This window comes from Mesoplodon densirostris, chromosome 16 (genome assembly GCF_025265405.1).
Source record: "Mesoplodon densirostris isolate mMesDen1 chromosome 16, mMesDen1 primary haplotype, whole genome shotgun sequence".
Taxonomy (NCBI): domain Eukaryota; kingdom Metazoa; phylum Chordata; class Mammalia; order Artiodactyla; family Ziphiidae; genus Mesoplodon; species Mesoplodon densirostris.
Window position 1 is genome coordinate 67,222,751 of NC_082676.1, and position 23,275 is coordinate 67,246,025.

At 45.4% G+C, this 23,275-nt stretch overlaps 1 long non-coding RNA gene and 1 other non-coding gene across 2 annotated transcripts in view; one reads left to right on the forward strand and one right to left on the reverse strand.

Moving 5' to 3' along the window:
* The window catches only part of LOC132477089 (uncharacterized), a 197,585-nt gene that overhangs the window by 30,321 nt on the left and 143,989 nt on the right, over nucleotides 1-23,275 (forward strand). The window lies entirely within an intron of this gene.
* On the reverse strand, nucleotides 13,155-13,261 carry LOC132477210 (U6 spliceosomal RNA). The gene has a single exon (XR_009530230.1). It is a non-coding gene; the product is annotated as a U6 spliceosomal RNA (small nuclear RNA).

The window sequence follows — 23,275 nt, forward strand, 5'->3', positions numbered from 1 at the left end:
GAAACTTAGCCACCACTTCAGGAGTGGAACCATGTCGTATCTGAGCTGAGACTGGATGAGATGGAAGTGCAGGATGTGGAGGAGGGGACGGCTCAGGGGCTGGGCCTCGGGTGCAGGAAGAGGGGAGATAGAGAAGAGGAGGTCAAGACAGGAGGAGGGGAGATCAGGGGCTCCCAGGGTCCCTCCTGTCACTTCCCGCCACCCCTGCCTCAACATGGGAGCCTGTTCCCCACTCTGCATCACACCTCCAGGCCCTCACATGGCTGGGCCTCTACCAGGAACCCCTCCCCTCTACTCACCAGCAGCAATGCCCTCAGCTTTCAAGACCCTGCTCTTCTGGGGGCTTCTCCCTGACCCCGCCTGCCCAGGGCACCCACCCCACCGTGACGCACTCACCTGCTCTGCACCCAGCTCTCCTGGTTGTTGTTGCCTGAGGATGACCTGTCTCCCTGGGACATGGTCTACTCTTCGGGACCAGCTGAGAGACCAGCAGACCTCAGTTATAAGCTCTCTAAGTCTGCGTGACCCTGGGCGAGTCCCAATCCCCTTGGAGGCTCCATTTCTCACTGTGAAGTGTCTGGCAGTGGCCACCCCACAGCAACACTGAGCTGGTGGAGCTGCCGGAGGCGGAGCTGGCCAGGGGCCTGTGGCTGTGGCCTCAGGGCTGACCCTGGGACCGGGCCCCCATGGCCAGGGTTTGCTGAAAGCCTGGGTGCAGCAATGCATGAGGAGGTGGGAGAAGGGCAGAGGTTAGAGGGCAGCTTTGGAGCCAGAAGACAGGGCATCTAGGGGACACTTTCCAGAGCCCTTGGCCCTGGTCCTTGTCCACAGCCACCCTTCCTGGCTGCCTTCAGAGAGCACGCCATGAACCCCTTCTTCAGGGCTGCACCCTCAACCCATTTATCCCACCCGCCCGGGGGGTCAGGGTAGGCTCCACATGGCTGTGGCCCTCATGTTGCTTGTGAAACAGTGAAGCTCCATGGGGCTAGAGGGAGGACTGCAAACTCAGGTGTCTCCAGGGGCCAGGCAAGGAGAAGCCAGGGGAGAGCCTGGGCCCGGGGGAAGCTTAAGAAGAGTGGTGGTGACAGTGGCCAGCTGGGGATACGAGGTCCGTCCAGAGGGGGCTCCCACTCAGCCCCAGAAGAGCTTTGCCCTGAGGGAACATTACCCAGGAGGCCAGATCTTCTTATTTCATATCAAAAACAAAGCTAGAAACCTGGGTTTGTATCTGAAATTTTCCAGTTTTTAAATGTTAGAATTAATTCAAGAAAACTAGATTTGCCCCTGGGCCCTAGTTCGAGGCCCTTGGTTTAAGATGCTTGACCAAGGGTGGGCTGGGCAGCTGCCCCAAGGCAGGGCCCAGACTGGATGCTCTGTCACCGTTCAGCACCCGATCCCAAGTCCCGGCCCGGTGCCTCCTCGTGGATGTTCAGGGGACAGCTTCATCCCCCAGGAACCAGCCCCCGGTCAGGGTACGGAGGGAACAGGATTCTTCCGGGGCTGCCCTTTCCTTCAGCAGATCCTCGGAAGCTGGAGCTTTGAGACCCACCTGTTCCCCCCACGCCCCACAGCATTGATCCAGCCCTCTGTGCACCAGACTAGGCTTGCTCTGCATGCTGAAGAGCTGGAGTTGGCCTCCTCCAAGAAGCATCCCTGTGAAGGAGAGCGAGTGTGACTTCTCTGCAGCTGTAAACCTGTATTGAGCACCTGCTGTGTACTTGGTCCTAGGATGAGAGCTTGGGGGACGGGGGGAGCCTGGGCATCTGACCACAAAAGACCAAATAATGCCAGATGGAAGGCAGTGGTGTCCAGAGCTTCAAGGAGGAGGGAGGATACATGTGATGGCAGAGGGGGGCTGGTGACTGGGGTGGCCGTGGAGCATCACCACGATGTGATCTGGTGGGGACAGGGGACAGGCATGCTTGGTGGAACAGCATGCACAGTGGCTTAAAAGGTGTGGAGAGTAGAGGGAATGTGACCCTGTCCCTGTAGCAGGCCTTCTTCCCCCTTCCTCTGTAATGACGGGGCTGCTGATGAGCTCTCAGTGAGCCTTCCTGGGCCCTGTTACTAGTTGTCTGTTACAGACAAGGACACAGAGAGGGCAGTGGCCACCCAAGGTCACACAGCAGGGTATTAGAGAGCCTTCCTGGGGGATTCATTACTAGTTCCTTAAAACTGATGAGGACACAGGGGCACAGAGAGGGGAATGGTGGCCCAAGGTTACAGAGCAGGGTCTTAGGCAGCCATCCTGAGGGGACCTGTTACTAGTTCTCCATTACAGTGACAAAATTGATGACAGAGAGGGCACTGCTCACTCAGTGGCAGAGAGCAGGGTCTTAATGAGCCTTCCTGGGGCCCTGTTACTAGTTCTTTATTACACATGAGGACACTGAGGCACAGAGAAGGTTGTGGCCACCCAGGTCACACAGCAGGGTCTCAGTGAGCCCTCCTGGGGCCCTGTTACTAGTTCTGTGTTACACATGAGGACAATGAGGCACAGAGAGGGAGCAGGGAACCCCTGCTATAACCCAGGCCCCCCTGGCCCATATCCTTTATAACCGGCTCTATGCTGCCAGCAGGGGTGCAGGCTTGGAATGGACGTTGAAAGCTGACTGAGCCCCAGGCCTCACTGAGTGCCGAGTCACCCTCAGGAAACACCCCTCAACACCTACTTGCTCACCCTCAGGGACAGGGACCTCATTGCTGATTTTGGAAGCTGGTTGGGCCTCTCTGTTGATTGACCCTGGGGAGCCCAGGAGAGACTGTGGGAAGTCGCAGGGCCCCTGAGGCCCTGTCCCCACCTAAGCAGCTCTGGTCCCTCTGACTATCCTTGGCAAGGGGCTTCGTGACAGGAGGTGTCAGCTGTGCAGCCAGGAGTGCTGTGGAGATGAGGAAATGGTGGGCACAGTGCAGGTACATGCAGATGTTCAGGTATTCACTCAACAAACGTCGATTCACCCCTCGCAGTGTGGCCGGCCTGGGCCTGGGCCTGGGCGTCCAGCAGTGAATATGACCCAGCCCCTTGAGCTGCCTGCCTCCTGGGAAAGCAGTGCTCAGAGAAACAGGCCCCCAGTGCCCCCACCCTGCTCCCTGCGAAGCATCACACTGAGCTGAGTTTGCAGCCGTGTGTCCCAGTGGAGGGTAAAGGAGTCAAGGGACATCCAACATGGGCACTGACCATGAGCCTGGATGCTGGAGCTGGACGGCCTGGGGCAGTCACTTCACCTCTCTGTGCCTCAGTTTCCTCATCTGCAGAAAGGGGTGGTGATACTGTTACCTCCCCCACAGATTTCCATGAGGATTAAGTGGGTTCCTGCTTCTAAGGCATGTAGGACAGTGTCTGGCAGTGGATCAGGCTGCCGCTCACCTCAGCAACAGTCTGTCCCCATTTTAAGGATGAAAAACCAAGGCTGTGGGCTTCCCTGGTGGTGTAGTGGTTGAGAGTCCGCCTGCCGGTGTAGGGGACATGGGTTCGTGCCCCGGTCTGGGAAGATCCCACATGCCGCGGAGCGGCTGGGCCCGTGAGCCGTGGCTGCTGAGCCTGCGCGTCCGGAGCCTGTGCTCCGCAATGGGAGAGGCCACAGCAGTGAGAGGCCCGCGTACCGCAAAAAAAAAACCACAAAAAAACAAACCAAGGCTGAGAGGGGTTATGAGACCAGCTTAGGCTCACCCTCTCCTCATGCTGTGCTGAGGTCCCCTCTCTGTCTAGCTCTCCTGCGTTCACCTCATCTCTCTGTCCCCTGTAACCACCCAGCAAAGTAGGTGCTAAGAACCTCTGATCAAGTTAATGCATGAATGAAGACAAGCCCTGCTCCCCACCTTGCGCTCTCGGGACCGTGGGCTGGACTGGGGCATCGGGCTCCCCCAGACCATCCAGGAGGGGCACAGTGTGTGCATCACCTCACTCACACCCAGCACGGGAAGGTGTGGGGGCCAAGGGCCAGAGGGCACTGGAATAACCACTGGGGGAAGCACAGAGAGTTCTCTGAAAGAGTCTCCAGGCAACCAAGGTGTGGCAACAGTGATACCCAGGAGGGGCAGAGGATGGAGTCCAGTCTGGCCTCTCCCCCTGCTGGACATTGAGTGGGGGCTGAGAATTGGAGAAGCCCAGCCCCGACTGGGTCTCCTCCTCATCCAGCAAAGGGAAGAGGAAAAGATAAGAAGACCAGTACAGCTGACCCCACGGTGCTCCCTGCATGTCGGGTGCTGCTTCAAGGATTCTGTAGGTTCCTCAGAACCTTGTGAAGTGCCTGCTGATTCCAGCCCCATGTGTACAGGAGAACTGAGGCATAGAGGACACATGTATCCTCCCTCCTCCTCGCCCCAAGGACAGAGCCAGGACTCCAGCCAGAGTGTGTGCGCTGGGCCCCTTGCTGAGAGCAGCCTCTGGGCATCACGGACTCTGGAAATGCCCCCTCCTCCCTCTTACGGCAGGTTCTGGGTCCTGGCTTCTTAGGCAGGGAGGCTCCCTGCGCCGATCCCTGGGCCTCTCTGAGGGACATTGACATGTGGGATCACAATGGCTCCGGGGAAAGGAGAGAGAGTGTGGGCTGGGCGTCAGATCTGCATCAGACCCCAGCTCTGCCCCTACCAGCTGTGGGACCTGGAAACATTCCCTGACCTCTCTGTGCCCGACTTTCCAACCCTGACTCAGAGGATTGCTGTGCTTGGCACACAGTAGGCCCTCAACCAGAGGAAAAAGCCAGTCCTCCCCAAAGAACTGTACCTCTTACATGCCCAAAGCAAAGCATGTGTGCCACAAGTCAGCAAAGCTGATTCTTGACAAGCAGGACAAGTGCAATCTAGCAGCTCCTCCAGTCCCTGCCTGAGGCCTTTCCCTCCTCAGTGACAGTGGCTCGGAGCAAGTAACAGCCTCCCAGGAAGTCTGAACTGAGCTTTCGTGACTTGGGGGAATTCCCTGTTCCCCACAACTTGGTTTCCAGGTCGTTCCAACAAGGAACAAAAGTACCTGCTCAGTGTTTCAGCCGCAAGGTCCTCCCTTTACAAATTGCCCCATCACTGGGCATCAGGAGATGTGAATTCCAGAGCACGTGACCATCTGATGGCTTCAGGGGAATCGTGCCCACCCACCACGACACACCTCATAACCAGCCTCCTGGAAGAGGGCTCAGTGATCCACGGCCAAGTACAGTTTTATGGGAGCACAGCCCCATCCACTATTGGAACTACATGTGCGAGAAACAGAGGATCCTGAGTGCCTGGACCCCCAACATCCAGAAAGCAGAGGTCAGGGCAACAAACAGAAGGGGAGAAAGTACTTTCAGATCAGATGTCTCATAAGGGGTTAACACCCCAAACATACAAAGAACCCCTACAATTCAACAGCAAAAATCCAAGCAATCCAGTTTAAAAATAGGTAAAGGTACTAAAGAGACATTTTTCCAAAGAAGGTACATGAAAAGATGTTCAACATCAGTCATCATTGGGGAAATGCAAATCAAAGCCACAATGAGAGGGGCTTCCCTGGTGGCGCAGTGGTTGGGAGTCCGCCTGCTGATGCAGGGGACATGGGTTCGTGCCCCGGTCCGGGAAGATCCCACATGCCACGGAGCGGCTGGGCCCGTGAGCCATGGCCGCTGAGCCTGCGCGTCCGGAGCCTGTGCTCTGCGATGGGAGAGGCCACAACAGTGAGAGGCCCGCGTACCGCAAAAAAAAAAAAAAAAAAAAACCACAATGAGATACCACCACACACCTGTCAGGATGGCCGTCATCAAAAAGACAAGAGATTAGTAGTGCTGGTGAGGATGTGGAGAAAAGGGAAATCTGTGCACTGTTGGTGGGAATGTAAATTGGTGCAGTCACTGTGGAAAATAGTATGGCGGTTCCTCAAAAAATTAAAAATAGAACTACCATATAATCCAGCAATTCTGGTCCTGGGAATATACCCAGAAGAAACTAAATCTCTGTGTCGAAGAGACATCTGCACTCCCATGTTCACTGCAGCATTATTTACAACCAAGATATGGATGTAACTGAGGAGGACCCTATGGGGCCTTCCTGGGTCAGACCCCTCCCCCATATTCTCTGCTGTAGCTCCCCTGTGACATACCCAGGTCGTAGTATCTCATGCATATTTCCTGAGTTTTTCAGATGCTAAAACTGCCACCAAATGGAAGACATTAACTACTTGGTGACCATGAGCACATAGCCCCCAGGGCTCCTGGAGCCTAAGGGTTCATACTGTTAACCCCTGTGACACCTCACCATCAGGCAATCCGAGAATTGTGCAGGAGCTGGTCACATCCCTAGGACACCCCTCCCTCACCTGGCCTTTAAAAATGCTTTGCTGAAACCTTTTGGGGATTTGGGGTTTTGGGGGCATGAGCCACCTATTCTCCTTGCTTGGCCCTGCTCCAAGCTTCAGCGTTTCAGTTTGTTTGGCTTCACTGTTCATCGGGCACATGAACTTGCATTCAGTAACATGGAAAAAACTTAAGTGTCCATTAACAGATGAATGGATAAAGAAAATGTGATATATACATATTATATATTTACATGTATAATGGCGTCTTATTGAGCCATAAAAAAAGAAGGAAATCTTGTCATTTGCAACAACATAGATGGCCCTTGAGGGCATTATGCTCAGTGAAATAAGTCAGACAAAGACAACTACTTAGGAGCTCACTTATATGTAGAATCGAAAAAATAAACCAAACTCATAGAAACTCATAGAACAGATTGATGGTTGCCAGAGGTGGGGGTGGGTTGAGGATGGTGGGCGAAATGGGTGAAGATGGTCAAAAGATACAAACTTCCATCTATTAGTTAAACAAGCCCTGGGGATGTATGTACAGCAAGGTGACTGGTTAACACCACCATGTTGTGTATGCGAAAGTTGCTAAGAGAGTCGATCTTCAGAGTTCTCATCACAAGAAAATAATTTGTAAAAACATAGTTGTAATAATATAAATGCTTGTAACTTCACTCTTTCAGAATACATGGTACAAGAATAATGAAAAATTAATTAGGGCCAAAATCCGAATGTACGTTATTATTAATCTTGATAGTTCAAAGCTGTGGCTGATGGAATCTGGAAAGTAGAAGAAGGAAGACTAGTGGTGAGAAGTAAAATAGGTCTGAATATCCTTACCTTCTACAAAAAAAGACCCAAGAAATACTTTTGATGCTTATAAAATAAGAAAATGACCTTTAAGATACCAGGTGACAAATCTGTTTCCCAAATTTTACTCATATGAGCTTTATCATATCTTATACAACATGTACTATTATTTATTAAAATTTTCTTTTATTTGAAATTATCTCTTAAGCATAATCTTCATATCACTATGAAGTAGGAAAAGCCGTTATTTTTGCCATGAATAGGAGTTATTTATAATGGCAGTAAGTTGATTTAATTTAAACATAAAATTTAAAATCATCAACATAATAAAAATGTATCAAAATAACTTATAAAAATGTATACATGATAAGTAATTCCTTTCTGAAAAGGATGGCTCTCTTTGTGATGATATAATAATCAAGAGTTAGGGCTTCCCTGGTGGCGCAGTGGTTGAGAGTCTGCCTGCCGATGCAGGGGATGCGGGTTCGTGCCCCGGTCTGGAAAGATCCCACGTGCCGCAGAGCGGCTGGGCCCGTGAGCCATGGCCGCTAAGCCTGCGCGTCCGGAGCCTGTGCTCCGCAGCGGGAGAGGCCGCAACAGTGGGAGGCCCACGTACCGCAAAAAAAAAAAAAAAAAAAAAAAGTTAGCTTGGTGGTGTCAGCAAAATGGTAGAAAGCTGGGGTAGCTACACTTAGACAAAATAGACTTTAAGACAAAGACTATAAGAGACAAAGAAGGTTCTAATGATAAAGGGATTATTCCAACAAGAGGATATATATCATATGTAAATATTTATACACCCAACATAGGAGCACTTAAATATATAAAGCAAATATTAACCGGCCTAAAGGGAGAACTAGACCATAATACAATAATAGTAGGGGGGCTTCCCTGGCGGCACAGTGGTTGAGGGTCTGCCTGCTGATGCAGGGGGCGCGGGTTTGTGCCCCAGTCCGGGAGGATCCCAAGTGCCACAGAGCGGCTGGGCCTGTGAGCCATGGCTGCTGAGCCTGTGCGTCCAGAGCCTGTGCTGTGCAACGGGAGAGGCCACAGCAGTGAGAGGCCCGCATACTGCAAAAAAAAAAAAAAAAAAAAAAGTAGGAGACTTCAGTATCCCACCTTCAACAATGGATAGATCATCCAGAAAGAAAAACAACAAGGAAATACTGGACTTGAACCATACTTTAGACCACATGGGCCTAACAGACATATATGGCACATTCCATTCAACAGTAGCAGCATACACTTTGTTCTCAGAAGCACATGGAACATTTTCTAGGTTAGATCATATGACAGGTCACAAAACAGGTCTTAGCCATTTTAAGAAAATTGAAATTATACCAAATATTTTTTTCTGGCTACAGTGGTATGGAACTAGAAATCAGTAAAAGGAGGAAAGCTGGAAAATTCACAAATATGTGAAAATTAAAAACACACTTCTGAACAACCAATGGGTCAGAGAAGAACTCAAAAGGGAAATTTGAAAAAAAAAATCTTGAAACCAGTGTAAAAGGAAACAGAACATATCAAACCTATGGGATGCTAAAAAATTGGTTCTAAGAGTGGAATTTACAGCAGTAAATGTATAAATAAAGTAAAAAGTAAGATCTCAAACAACCTAACTTTACATCTCAAGGAACTAGAAAAAGAAGAACAAATTAAGCCCAAAGTTAGCAGAAAGAAGAAAATAACAAAGATCAGAGCAGAAATAAATGAACTAGAGACCAGAAAAACAATAGAAGAGATTGATGAAACTAAGAGCTGGTTTTTGAAAAGATAGAAAAAGACAACCCTTTAACTAGACTAAGAAAAAATAGAGAAGACAAATAAATGAAATCATAAATGAAAGTGGAGACATTACCACTGCTACCACAGAAATGCAAAGAATCATAAGAGACAACCATGAATAATTATATGCCACAAAACTGGACAACCTGGAAGAAATGGGTCGATTCCTAGAAACAAACAACCTATCAAGGCTGAATCATGAAAGAGAAAATTGGAACACACTGATAATGAGTAAGCAGATTGAATCAGTAATTAAAAAAATTTCCCAACAAAGAAAAGCTCAGGATCAGATGATTTCACTGAGCCATCTGTTTCAATTCTACCAAACACTTAAAGAAGAATTAAACTCAAACTCTTTTCTCTTCTCAAACTCCTTTAAAATTGAAGAGGAGGGAATACTCCCAAGGAGTATTTCACAAAGAAAATACCTGTAGAAGATACAAGAGTAAATGAAATCCATGGCTTTCAGGAAGTGCAGGCCAGGAGCTGGAAGCATATCAGGGCAAGCCAACTAATTTCTACTTTCTCTAATTCTCCTCCCTCACCCTTATCCCTGTTCTCAGCCTGTCTGCTTCATCATTATTTCTCTGCAGACATTCTGTTCTGACTCGCAGTGTTCATGGCTAATGGTGAAAATGTCAGAGCTTCAGAATTTACACACCCTATGATCAAATCTCCCATGGGGATTCGTGACATCTCTGCATTTCAGTTCCAAATTCTTATAAGAGAAACTATCTCATTGGCTCAGTTTGGCTTTATTGGTAAACCTGAACCCAAACATCTACCACTATGCAGGTGGTGCTGGTGGTTATAGCTTTGCAGGCATAAACAGAGCAGACAGTGGGAACTGGAAAAACACTCCAAAGTGTACCACGACGTCCCTGTATATTACTTAGGTATCTGCATAGACAATATTGATGGCCCAGGGCAATCTGGGCAACTTTGCGTGTGTTTTCTTAAAATTCGCTTAGCTGATAGGTGACTTATGGATTGTAGAGTGATGGGGAAAGTCTGGTGATTTGTGCTTACAGCAAAGAAAGCTGTGTTTGAATATTTAAGCTGTGTCAGTATGAGGCAGAGAAAGGCATGATTTAAATGGTGTTATGAAGATAATTTTAGCATTTGTCGTTGTACTGAAGTAAAAAGAATAACCTTTGTTTTTAGAGGATAAGGAAGAGATAAGTACAGTTTTCAAAAATTGATTTTTAAAAAAATTTTATTTATTTATTTTTGCTGTGTTGGGTCTTCGTTTCTGTGTGAGGGCTTTCTCTAGTTGTGGCAAGCGGGGGCCACTCTTCATCGCAGTGCATGGGCCTCTCACTAGCGCGGCCTCTCTTGTTGAGGAGCACAGGCTCCAGACGCGCAGGCTTAGTAGTTGTGGCTCACGGGCCTAGTTGCTCCGCGGCATGTGGGATCCTCCCAGACCAGGGCTCGAACCCGTGTCCCCTGCATTAGCAGGCAGATTCTCAACCACTGTGCCACCAGGGAAGCCCCCCCAAATTTATTTTTTTAAACTTTAAGCATTGAGGTTTGTTTTTATTGCCCTTATTTCAAGGTCAAAAAGATAGAAAAATTTAGAGTGGTTGAGAGGCGTGAAAGTCAGTGCTTTTTGAGAAAATATGACTATTGAAAACAGTCTTAAAGACAAAAGAAGGAATCCGTTTATTATGTATGTCATGAGTGGTTAATTCTAAGTATGGGAGAAGGAAAGAAAGATTGCTGAAAGGTAAGAAAAAATAAATGAGTGTGAGAAGCCTATTTGGCCAGTTTAAAAGAATAAATAAAGGGAAGGAAAAATCAATGAAGATTTATTCCTCAAGTTCATCTGGAAGAAAAATAAAAGTAATTGGTGAAAATAGCCAGAAAGTTTTTAAAGAGAAAGAACAAGGAGAATAAAGTGTTTCTCCTAATATAAAAATAAACTGGAGAGCTACAAGAATTAAAGCCATGTGGCACTGGTCAAAAACCTAAAAAATATATCAAACAAAATAATGAGTCCTGAAAGAGACCCTAAAATTAAAAAAAATAAATCAACTTTGAAAATAGGACACAGGAAATATCACAAGTCAGTGATGATGTAGGATAGGGGGAAAAGGTAGATCCTTGATTTGCATTATATGCCCAGATAAAATCCAGCAAAAAGGAACAAATGGAAACAAAACAAAAGAAAGAAGTAATAGTTTTCGATAAACTAGTAGATGGATTTTCGCTGAATTTGGGTGGGAAATGACTTCCTTAACGTAAAAGCAAGGGAAGAAATCACAATTGCTCAGCCTTGCTGTGTCCCTCTACCCAGGGGAGCGCTAACCGATCACAAAGTGAGAGCTGACTTTCTTTCACCTGCAGAAATTGTCTCCTGAAATAGGCAGGTCTGGATTGGCAGGGTCAGGACCTGATGGCTCAAAACTGTTTCTCACACTGTGATCAGTAGAACAAATGCATCAAAATCTCCTGAGATAAACTGTTAATGAAGGAATCAAGGAAGGAAGGAGGGAGGAAGGAAGGGAGGGAGGGAGGAAAGAAGGGAGGAAGACAAAATATTGTTAAAAAGATTAAAAAGAAATTTAGAATCTATCCTAAACAAACTGAATTAAAGTCTCTGGCAATACAGCTCAGGACTCTCTGTATTTTAACCCCCATTTCAAACACAATAGCAAGTTTTGAGAATTATTGGCTTAAAAGAAATATTACTAAGTGGACTCTAAGGAGAGTGTTTGAACAGAGGTGTTAGAACATTCCACAGCACCCCTACTGTGACCTCCCAGGGATGCCCACAGAAAGGTGTTGTGTTCTGGTTAAGGACAAGGCAGATTCTCTGCCTCTGACCCCTCGACCTACCCCTCATACCCCCTGCCATTCCATCCGGGTTCACAGCAGGCAGTTGGCACGTTTGCTCACAATCAATGGGTAAAAGTGCAAAAGAGAAATCTATATAGTATCTAGGAGGATTTCCCATCACTTGCAGAGAAAGTAAGCTATCTGCCGTTTGTTATCACTGGCTTTATGAACAAATTCCTGTTGACTAGGTCCAAAACAGAATTGCCTCATGCAATCTTCGTTTCACCTTTCTTCTAAGTTTGAGAGGTTAGAAAGCCAGACACTATATTTTCCAGGCTTCTTTGCTGTTGGAGGTAAGGGATGAAAATTAGGTTCTGCAAATTGGATTGACTCACGTGATATTCGGATCCTAGGAGCTCAGTGAAGGCCGTCTTCCCATACACTCTGCTGGTAAGCCAGGGGGCTCTGCAGCACCTCCCCAGTATACTTTCTCGCAGGTTCTCAGGGTAGAGACACCAGTGGCTTGTTGATCTGGGGAGAACTCCAGGGGTGGTCTCTGAGGAGGTAGTTCTTCTGGTGGGTCAGATCTACAGTGTTCTGACAACCAAGATCCTGGAAGTCCAGCCTTGAACTGCTCAGTTAAGATCCACAGTGACTGTGGACTGTAAGCACCTAAGACCCTATATTAAACCCCTTCCTGCCTAAAATACGCAGTGGCTTCTGTTCTTACACCAAACTCTAAAGGACAGAACAATAAAGAGTGTCAGGGATTCACCTTTAAATGTCTTGATCAGGTTTAAAAATGCCAGTTTCACTGAAGAATGACCTCGAAGAAGCAGAAACAATTATTAATTTTATTATTTACTCTTAAATAAATGTCTTTAAAGTTTTCTGCATGATGAAATGAGAGGTAGGCATAAAGCACTTGTGCATGGCAGACTGTGTTTGTCTAGAGGAAAAACACTTGTAAGGTTGTTGAGTTGTGAGATGAACTAGTTACTTTTTCTTGAAACCTCATTGTTACTCTAAGTAACAACTGACAGATAAAACAAGGTTATTCAGATTTGGGTATTGGCAGATATTTTCTCAAAAATGCACAAAATAAATCTGTCATTGCAAGGAAAACCACTTGGTAATTGTTGCCAATGACACAATTTGAACTTCAAAGCAAAAATTAAAATTTGGGGAAATGTGTATCCACCACAGTGGGCTTGACATTTTCTCAACTTAAAGACTTTTTTTTTTTGATGTTCTAGTCTTTTATTGGCTGAATGTTGATAACAGTAATGTAAAGAATTGTAAGCCCTTTCTAAATACACTGAATAGACATTTACAGTTTGCTGTGAGGAGAAGAAATGAGTAAGGTCATTGTTTTTGAGAAGTTTATAATCTAAGAGAGGAGGTACGTACTATACATTATGTAAACATATGAGGACTGAGTAACCGTGATGTACAGTGGAACTTGATAAGTAGCGTAGAACAATGTCTGGGGAGTTGAGAGTGGCAGAAAAATATGGAACGCTTCGCGAATTTGCCTGTCATCCTTGCACAGGAGCCATGCTAACCTTATCTGTATCGTTCCAGTTTTAGTATATGTGCTGCCGAAGTGGGCACTAAAGACTTTTCTGATGACATTGGTGGTGAAATTACTAAATACATTTTTTCCTATTGTGGGATGTAATGGAATATGTTAAAACCTGGGAGGTCTACATAACTCAGCAGCCAGTGCTTTCCAAATGGTCAAGGGATAATGTTACAAAGCCATGCATGGATAAAGATCCATTCAAAGTGCAATAGAGACCAACAGATTTTAATGTAACAGAGAAGGAGAAGTTCACTGATGTGTTTTCAGATTTCACAGAGCAACTAAACTTTAAGAACTGTCACTTGTCAAATTTCAATGTAGCATCAGAGAAGAATATACACGATTATTTGAAAAAGCTATGTGTCTGTGAGGGTGGATTTTCTTCATGTACTTCAACCAGAGCAATGTCTTGAAATAGATTGAATGTAGAAGCGGACGTGAGAATCTAGGTGTCTTTTATTAAAGTTCTATACTAGATATGCAACAATTTAAAACAAGGCAATTATTCTCACCCATTTTCTGGTTTGGAAAACAGTGATACTTTTCATAAAAATATGTTATTTATGTTAATATATAATGCCTTTATTATTGCTATTTTAATACATAAAGAAATATTAACATTTTTGTTTTCAATTTATAATACTATAAATATTGAGTCTCAATATGGATCTTCAATAATTTGGGGGTGTAAAGGGGTCCTATGAACAAAAACCTTGAGAACTACGGTTTTAGTGTGCAAGTGAATACCACATGTTACCAGGAGGTGGCGCCACGAACATACAGTGTACGCTCCCCAGCCCTGGCTTAAATTTAAAGGCTTCGAGGATGGTCCCAAACCCGCAGGGAGGAAACAAGCACAGTTTAGTGGCAGCACCTCCATTAGTGAGTGCTGGCCCATTTGCACCCGACCTTGAGGCTGGAAAACATCTCTGGATTCCCAGCTGTTAAACGAGATCAGACTTTTCCCTGAAGGAAACCCTTCTACTTCTCTGGCCACTCTTTGCACCAAGAGAACGATTTCTTGCTGTGAACATCAAGTTACTGTGAGACTTGGCCCTGGCTTTATCCTTCACTGTCTGCAAACTCAATTTCTCTCACTAAATTTACAGAAGCAGTTCTCTGCATGATAACTCACAATTCTGTAGCTATCATATACATAGAAATGCCAATTTCCTAGTATCATGAAAAAGTATATGATAGAGTATATATTCATGCAGTGTGTTCCTTGGGAAATTTGTTCTGAAAAAGCCACATCATTCCAAAGATGTAATGCGTACCATCTGGAATGTAATTCTGATTATTGTAGGCTAAACTCTGTAAGGTCTCCATTCCTAATCATCCAGCCCCATGAGCAATGCTCTGAAATGTTGATGTTTCCCCTCCATGTATTGATGTCAGTGCACTCAGAGATCATCCACCCCTCCTAACTACAGTTGCTCTAAGCAGTGAAATGTGAGGATATTACTGTACTGAGCTTCAGTTCTGGAGCAGAGCCACTTCCTTTACTGACCTTTTTTCTCTGTTTCCTGTTCTGCGTCTGAATCCCCCTTTCTGTGCTGGTGCAGGCTCACTTCTTTGTTCTTCCTGATTTTCATTCCTCTGCCTTCCTCAAGGGAATCCCTGTGCCTTGTGCTGACTTAACACCCCCTGGCCTTGCTCTGGATGACTCACACTCACTGCCCTCCACCTACCACCAGTTGAGAAAAGGCAGTGGCTCTTTCTTCATCTGCAGAAGAGGAACCCCATCTATATCTGGCATGTATAGAAGAGAGTATAATTTCCTGGGGTAACTCACTTATCACAGTCTCTTCTACCCTGCCTTCCAGAGAGCCAGGTAAACTAGCTTGACCATCAATGCCAGAGTTCGTTGACATCCAAGACCAAATCTATTGGACTGAGAATTTCTGGGGGCTTCAGTTTCTGGAGTCTTCTCAGCCTCTGGGCTCTGGCTTCCCTTCCTCCCGGTTCTGTTCTGTCCCATGATGTATGAACCTCAGTACCTTCTTTGTGTTTTACCAGAAGCCAGCCCGCTCAAAGCACTGGTGATCACTGTGCACTTGTGGGTCACTTTAGGGGAGTTCACAGGAGGACATCGATAGAAATCACGTTGCCATGGAGTCGTAAACTTTACCATTTTCCTTTGCCAGATCCCCCCTCACCTGGTCCCAGCCACCTCCACCTTGCTTGCTCTTTTCTCCCCATCCTTCCTTTGCTCTCATTTCTCCCTTGTCTTCCTGAATCATAAGGACTTTTCCTTCTTTAGGAAGAAAGACTGCTTTTGCCTTCCCTTCTGTGGCTTGGTCCCAGGAAGGACCCCCTCCTTTAAGGTGTCACCATTCATCCTGGTATATATCAAGTTATATTCAGAAAAACAAAACAAAACAAAACAAGAGAAGCTCTTCTGGCTGAATAACTGATGACGATTTTTCTACCTCATTATTATTTTAGCTTGCAGCTTCTATTAAATTAGGATCTCACAAGCGGACCTCAATTCAAGAGTTTTCACGAGAGTGGTTTATTTGGGAGGTGGCAGTGGATTGGAGGAAAAGCAATAAGAGCAGTAGAGCACTTACAGATGAAGGTGCTGGAACATTCCTGTACAAGTCTTGATGGCACACAGGCTTTCATTTCTTCTGGGAAATGCCTGGCAGCAGAATGGCTGGGTCATATGCAAGATTTAGGTTTAATTTTTTAGGAGATTGCCAAACTTTTCCAAAGTGATTGTAACCTTTTACATTTGCATCAGCTGTGTGTGTGTGAGGGATCCAGTTTTCCAGGATCTGTATGCCGAAAATTACAAAGCAGTGCCGAGAGAAATTAAAGGAGCCAGGCGCGTGTTCGTGGGTCACAAGGCCCAAGGGTGTTAAGGTGTTCATTCTCCCCAAACGGATGTACAGATTCAATGCAATACCGATCAAAATCCCAGCAGGCATTTTTAGGAGTAAAAATTGATAAGCTGATTTTAAAATTCATACAGAAATGCAAAAGACCTGGGACAGACAAATAACTTTGAGAAAAGGACAACAGAGTTGAAGGTATAATTTGACCTGATTTCAAGAATTCTTATAAATATGGGCAATGTTTAAAAATTCTGAGGCCCAGTCCATGCTGCAGATGGTTTAAATCTCAGTCCCTAAGGGTGGGGCCCAGCAGCAGGAGGTTTTGAGGCCCCCTAGCTAATTCCTCTGTGCAGCCCACACTGAAAATCCCTTTTAAAAGATTCTTAAGTGAATATATTTCGTGAGACCACTAGGGGGCATCCTAAGCTTATGACTGCCAGGGAATTGCCCTTCCGTCTAATAGAGGGTCACCCTGACAGCCTATTTTTTTCAGGTAATCGGATAAATGGGGGGAAGGAGGAAAGAATAAAGAAAATAAGACTGATGGTCACTGCCTTTGGTAGTACTTTAAAAAATGCGTTAAATATTCACAGAGCATGGGGATTGAGAATGCCTTTATCGGTTTTTGATTCTGTGTTGATGGCATCTTGTGAAAAGGAGCACCTGCTACTTACAGATCTGGATGGCTGATAGAATTTTAGACTTAGCCTGGCATTTGAAACCTTATCAAATTTGGTTCTACTGTAAACTTCTATGCTCTCTGAGCTCTCCCAGACCCCTACATAAACCCTCTGTTTCAGCCACCCTGAAGGGTGGTAAGGTCTAGTGTAATCACCTTTCTCCAAACTTGATGTCCAACTAACTCCCTCTGACCTTTGAGTTCCCGAACAGAGAACGCTCAAGTTGCCTGTGCCCAGGCTGCCCTCTGGTTGCCTCCAGCCCTCAGGGACCCCTCCCTCCCCAGAGCCCCGTAACAGCTCGTCAGGACACTCACTGGGAACTTATTACAGGATACCTCCTGTAATTTTGAATTGCTTCATACCTTGTCTGATTGACCATTTCAGAAAGTTCTTTGAGTCCTGGGACCCCACCTTTAATTTAATAACCGTTGGTAGTGCTTGCATGTAGATGGTTGATTGACATTTGCTTGATAAAAAATTTTGTTATGATTAGTTGATTTTAAAGTGAGCTTCCCGAGAAAAGGACGATTTTTACCCTAGTGCTTAGCATCCTGCCTAGAACAGTGCGGGCCCTTGATACATGAACGTTGCCTTGAGGTAAATGTGTCCACGTTCAATATTTCCTTGCTTTAAGCTGAGTCTTTTTTCTCCTCCTCCTCCTTTTTCTCCTTCTCTGACTCTTTTAAAAAGACAGCTTGGTGCAATCTGCCTCTGGGCTGCCGTATTTCCTTCCCTCTTCCCGCCTCCCCTCCCCTCTCCTCTCTCTTTCTTAATACGTGTGCATCTGCGGTAGAATAAAAAAACATATGTTTGGTCTCTGCCCCCAGTTTCTGGCACAGAGCTTCCAAAACCCTTGTTACTTCCTGAGTGACAGGGATGCTGGGAGCATCTTTTGTTCTAATATTGGGTTTTTGACCCCAGTTCCTGACATGGAGCTCCTGAATTCCTTGGATTTCTGGGGTGATAGGAGCATATTTTGTTCTAATGAGGTGACTCTGGGCAGGCTCCCAGATGGCTTCAGGATGGAGGCTGGTCACCAGAAAGACAAAGACATGATTAGAAGCTTGGGACTTTCAGATCCATCCTCCATCCTCCAGGAAGGGAGACTGGAGATTGAGTTAATGATGGATCATGCCTACATGGTGAAACCTCCATAAAAAAAAATCCCTAAACTGTGGGGTTCAGAGAGTTTCTGGGCTGGTGAACACATCCACGTGTGTGGGGGTGATGCACCCCAACTCCACAAGGACAGAAGATCCTGAGCATGGGGCCCTTCCAGACCTTGCCCTATGTACCTCTTCATCTCGCTGTTCATCTGTATCCTTTATCATAAACCAGCAAATGTAAGCATCTCCCTGAGATCTGTGATCCATTTCCGCAAGTTAAGGAACCTGGGAAGGGTTGTGGGAACCTCAGATCTACATCTGGTTGGTCAGAAGTACAGGTGGTGTGATGACCATGGGAGTGGGGACATCCTTGTGGGCCTGGTTCCCTAACTGTGGGGTCTTTGCTGATTCTGGGTAGTTAGTGTCAGAATTGAATTAAATTGTAAGACACCCCCTACACCTGAGGTCGGGAGAATGGCGGTTGTTAGAAGAAAACCCCTGCACATTAGTGTCAGAAGTACTGTGAGGGGAGAAATTGTTTTCCTTGAGCTTTTTTTATTAACACATTATATGACAAGATTGAAGTAGTGATAAGCAGAATAGTCGAGATACTTACAACTCTGATGGGGTCTGCACGTAGCTTGATGTTTTTGGTGACAGAGTCACAGGAACCACCAATGCTACTCTGGTTTATCAACTGACATTCACGGTTGAAAGCAAGGAAATATTGAACAAAATGTTAAATTGTGGTAGAATTCAGTGAACATAAAGATGTAATTTCTCAGGACTTCCCTGGTGGTACAGTGGTTAAGAAGCCGTCTGCCAATGCAGGGAACACGGGTTCAATCCCTGGTCCAGGAAGATCCCACATGCCGCAGAGCAACTAAGCCCACGTGCCACAACTACTGAAGCCCGTGTGCCTAGAGTCGGTGCTCTGCAACAAGAGAAGCCACCGCAATGAGAAGCCTGTGCACCGCAACAGAGTAGCCCCCGCTCGCCACAACTAGAGAAAGCCCGCGTGCAGCAACGAAGAACCAGTGCAGCCAAAAATAAATAAATAACTTAAAAAATGTAATTTCTCCCATATATGCTCAAGAATCCTCTCCATTCTATCTAGAAACCTCTGGTGCCAGGGGAGAGGTCTTTGGTCTCCCAGGTTAAAAACCTCTCTTGTAGCACAATATGTTGAGTACATATTTTTCTTTCATGGTCAAATGAATTCTCTTTTTCTTTTTATTAAAAAAATTCAAATCTTCAGAAAAGTTTCTAGGCTGCTACCTTTGAGTGTAAGGTCACATGGGTAACCTGAGGCCAACATTGGTGGTTCTCAAACTTAAGCGTCAGAATCACCAGGGCTTTTCTCCTAGGACTGCTGATGCAGGTGTGGGCTGAGAGTCTTCATTTCCAGCAAGTTTCCAGGAGATGCTGATGTTGCTGGTGTGGGATGCTTCTTGGAGAACCACTCCCTTATAAGAGTTTGGCCTTCTGACATGCCGAAGGCTGGAATTGGGCGAGTGACCAACTGGGAAGGAGAGTTGGACACAGTCCAGGTGAAGCAGGAAGAGCTGCTGTGTGTGCTTGTGACATGAGGGGGCTTTGCGGGGGGTAGCAGAGGGGATGGGCTACATGTGCCACTGGAGACAGAGCCGGGTGGCAGGTGACTTGGATGTCCCACCTTACTTTGCCAGCAGCTGGGGCTGTCACCCTCCAGCTTGCTGACATTGTCCAGAGCCAGGACTTCCACCTGCATCACCTGTGCCCCTGCACACAGGGAGAGTGGTACCCTCAGTGGCAGTGTCTACCCATCGGGGTCCCTGAAGATATTCCCAACCTCCGTGTTCCCACACCCACGTGCCTCCAAGTGGCTTGAGAGCCTGCCGCCCACAGCAGGGACCCACTCGCTGCATCTCACTTTAACAGCCACCTCGACCTTTCCTGTCTCACCCTCTCCTCTCTCTCCCCCCTGCTTCCTGGAATCACCTTCCAAATAAAATGACCTGCTTCTCAGTGCTTGCCTCAGGGACTCTTTGGGAGAAACGCAACCGAAGATGTGCATTCAAATCCTGGCCTGCCCCTCACTCTCTGGGTGCCCCAGGAGTGAATCAGTCTCTTGAACTCCATTTTTGCATCAGAATCTCGGGGACCACACTACCTACTTCCCAGTTATTGCCAGGATGGATTAACATCATATTCAGGAAGCACCCTGGGCCAGTGCCTGCAGTGGGTACAGGAGCTCAGGAGCATTTAGTCCCCTCCTCCCTTGAGACTGGCTGCAACCTGGGAGGAAGGAGGAAGAAGGCAGAGGAAAGAATTAATTTGTCAGATCCGTGAAGCCCGCAGGCACGAGGTTTGCATCCCTGCAGTGAGCCAGTGTGAGTGTGCGGGTCGCGGCTCCATTCCCCGAGGATGCAGCTTTCACTCTTAGAGAATTGGACTGACAGTAAAAACATGCATGGTGGCCTTGCATGCTTTGAGCCATCCTGCTTCTGTCCTGGGATTTAAAAATCCTCATCTGCAGCACCTTCTCCCACAAAACATATTAGGTTTTAGCTGTTGAGTTTTGAGTGGGGAAGATTGCCTCATTGATCATCTGACAACACGCCCTTGCCTTTTCCCTCTCTACCCCATCTTACTTCAGGAAGTGGGTTTGCCTTTTTTATTTTATTTTTGTTTTATTATTATTTTTTCCTTTAACATCTTTATTGGAGTATAATTGCTTTACAGTGGTGTGTTAGTTTCTGCTGTATAACAAAGTGAATCAGCTATACGTACACATATATCCCCATATCCCCTCCCTCTCGCGTCTCCCTCCCACCCTCCCTATCCCACCCCTCTAGGTCATCACAGAGCACCGAGCTGATCTCCCTGTGCTATGCAGCTGCTTCCCACTGGCTAGCTATTTGACATTTGGTCGTGTATATATGTCAATGCTACTCTCTCACTTCGTCTCAGCTTACCCTTCCCCCTCCCCATTTCCTCAAGTCCATTCTCTACGTCTGTGTCTTTATTCCTGTCCTGCCCCTGGGTTCATCAGAACCATTTTTTTTTTTTTAGATTCCATATATATGTGTTAGCATAAGGTATTTGTTTTTCTCTTTCTGACTTAACTTCACTCTGTATGACAGACTCTAGGTCCATCCACCTCACTACAAATAACTCAGTTTCGTTTCTTTTTATGGCTGAGTAATATTTCATTGTATATATGTGCCATATCTTTTGTATCCATTCATCTGTTGATGGACACTTAAGTTGCTTCCATGTCCTGGCTATTGTAAATAGAGCTGCAGTGAACACTGTGATACATGACTCTTTTTGAATTATGGTTTTCTCAGGGTATATGCCCAGGAGTGGGATTGCTAGGTCATATGGTAGTTCTATTTTTAGTTTTTTAAGGAAGCTCCATACTGTTCTCCATAGTGGCTGTATCAATTTACATTCCCACCAACAGTGCAAGAGGGTTCCCTTTTCTCCACACCCTCTCCATCATTTATTGTTTGTAGATTTTTTGATGATGGCCATTGTGACCGGTGTAAGGTGATACCTCATTGTAGTTTTGATTTGAATTTCTCTAATGATAAGTGATGTTGAGCATCTTTTCATGTGTTTGTTGGCACTCTGTATATCTTCTTTGGAGAAATGTCTGTTTAGGTCTTCTGCTCATTTTTGGATTGGATTGTTTGTTTTTTTGATATTGAGCTGTATGAGCTGCTTGTATATTTTGGAGATTAATCCTTTGTCAGTTGCTTCGTTTGCAAATATTTTCTCCCATTCTGAGGGTTGTCTTTTCATCTTGTTTATGGTTTCCTTTGCTGTGCAAAAGCTTTTAAGTTTTATTAGGTTCCATTTGTTTATTTTTGTTTTTATTTCCATTTCTCTAGGAGGTGGGTCAAAATGGATCTTGCTGTGATTTATGTCATAGAGTGTTCTGCCTATGTTTTCCTCTAAGAGTTTGATAGTGTCTGGCCTTATATTTAGGTCTTTAATCCATTTTGAGTTTATTTTTGTGTATGGTGTTAGGAAGTGTTCTCATTTCATTCTTTTACATATAGCTGTCCAGTTTTCCCAGCACCACTTATTGAAGAGGCAGTCTTTCCTCCATTGTATATTCTTGTCTCCTTTATCAAAGATAAGGTGACCATATGTGCGTGGGTTTATCTCTGGGCTTTCTATCCTGTTGCCTTGATCTATATTTCTGTTTTTGTGCCAGTACCATACTGTCTTGATTACTATAGCTTTGTAGTATAGTCTGAAGTCAGGGGGCCTGATTCCTCCAGCTCCGTTTTTCTTTCTCAAGATTCCTTTGGCTATTCGGGGTCTTTTGTGTTTCCATACACATTGTGCAATTTTTTGTTCTAATTCTGTGAAAAATGCCATTGATAGTTTGATAGGGACTGCATTGAATCTGTAGATTGCTTTGGGTAGTATAGTCATTTTCACAATGTTGATTCTTCCAATCCAAGAACATGGTATATCCTCCATCTGTTTGTATCATCTTTAATTTCTTTCATCAGTGTCTTACAGTTTTCTGCATACAGGTCTTTTGTCTCCTTAGGAGGGTTTATTCCTAGGTATTTTATTCTTTTTGTTGCCGTGATAAATGGGAGTGTTTCCTTAATTTCTCTTTCAGGTTTTTCATCATTAGTTTATAGGAATGCAAGAGATTTCTGTGCATTAATTTTGTATCCTGCTACTCTACCAAATTCATTGATTAGCTATACTAGTTTTCTGGTAGCATCTTTAGGATTCTCTCTGTATAGTATGTCATCTGAAAACAGTGACAGTTTTACTTCTTCTTTTCCAATTTGGATTCATTTTATTTCTTTTTCTTCTCTGATTGCTATGGCTAAAACTTCCAAACCTATGTTGAATAATAGTGGTGGGAGTGGGCAACCTTGTCTTGTTCCTGATCTTAGTGGAAATGGTTTCAGTTTTTCACCATTGAGAATGATGTTGGCTGTGGGCTTGTCACATATGGTCTTTATTATGTTGAGGTAGGTTCCCTCTATGCCTACTTTCTGGAGAGTTTTTATCATAAATGGGTGTTGAATTTTGTCAAAGCTTTTTCTGCATCTATTGAGATTATCATATGTTTTTTATCCTTCATTCTGCTAATATGATGTATCACATTGATTGATTTGCATATATTGAAGAATCCTTGCATTCTTAGGATAAACTGCACTTGATCATGGTGTATGATCCTTTTAATATGCTGTTGGATTCTGTTTGCTCATATTTTGTTGAGGATTTTTGCATCTATGTTCATCAGAGATATTGGCATGTAGTTTTCTTTTTTTGTAACATCTTTGTCTAGTTTTGGTATCAGGGTGATGGTGGCCTTGTAGAATGAGTTTGGGAGTGTTCCTCCCTCTGCTATATTTTGGAAGAGTTTGAGAAGGATAGATGTTTGCTCTTCTCTA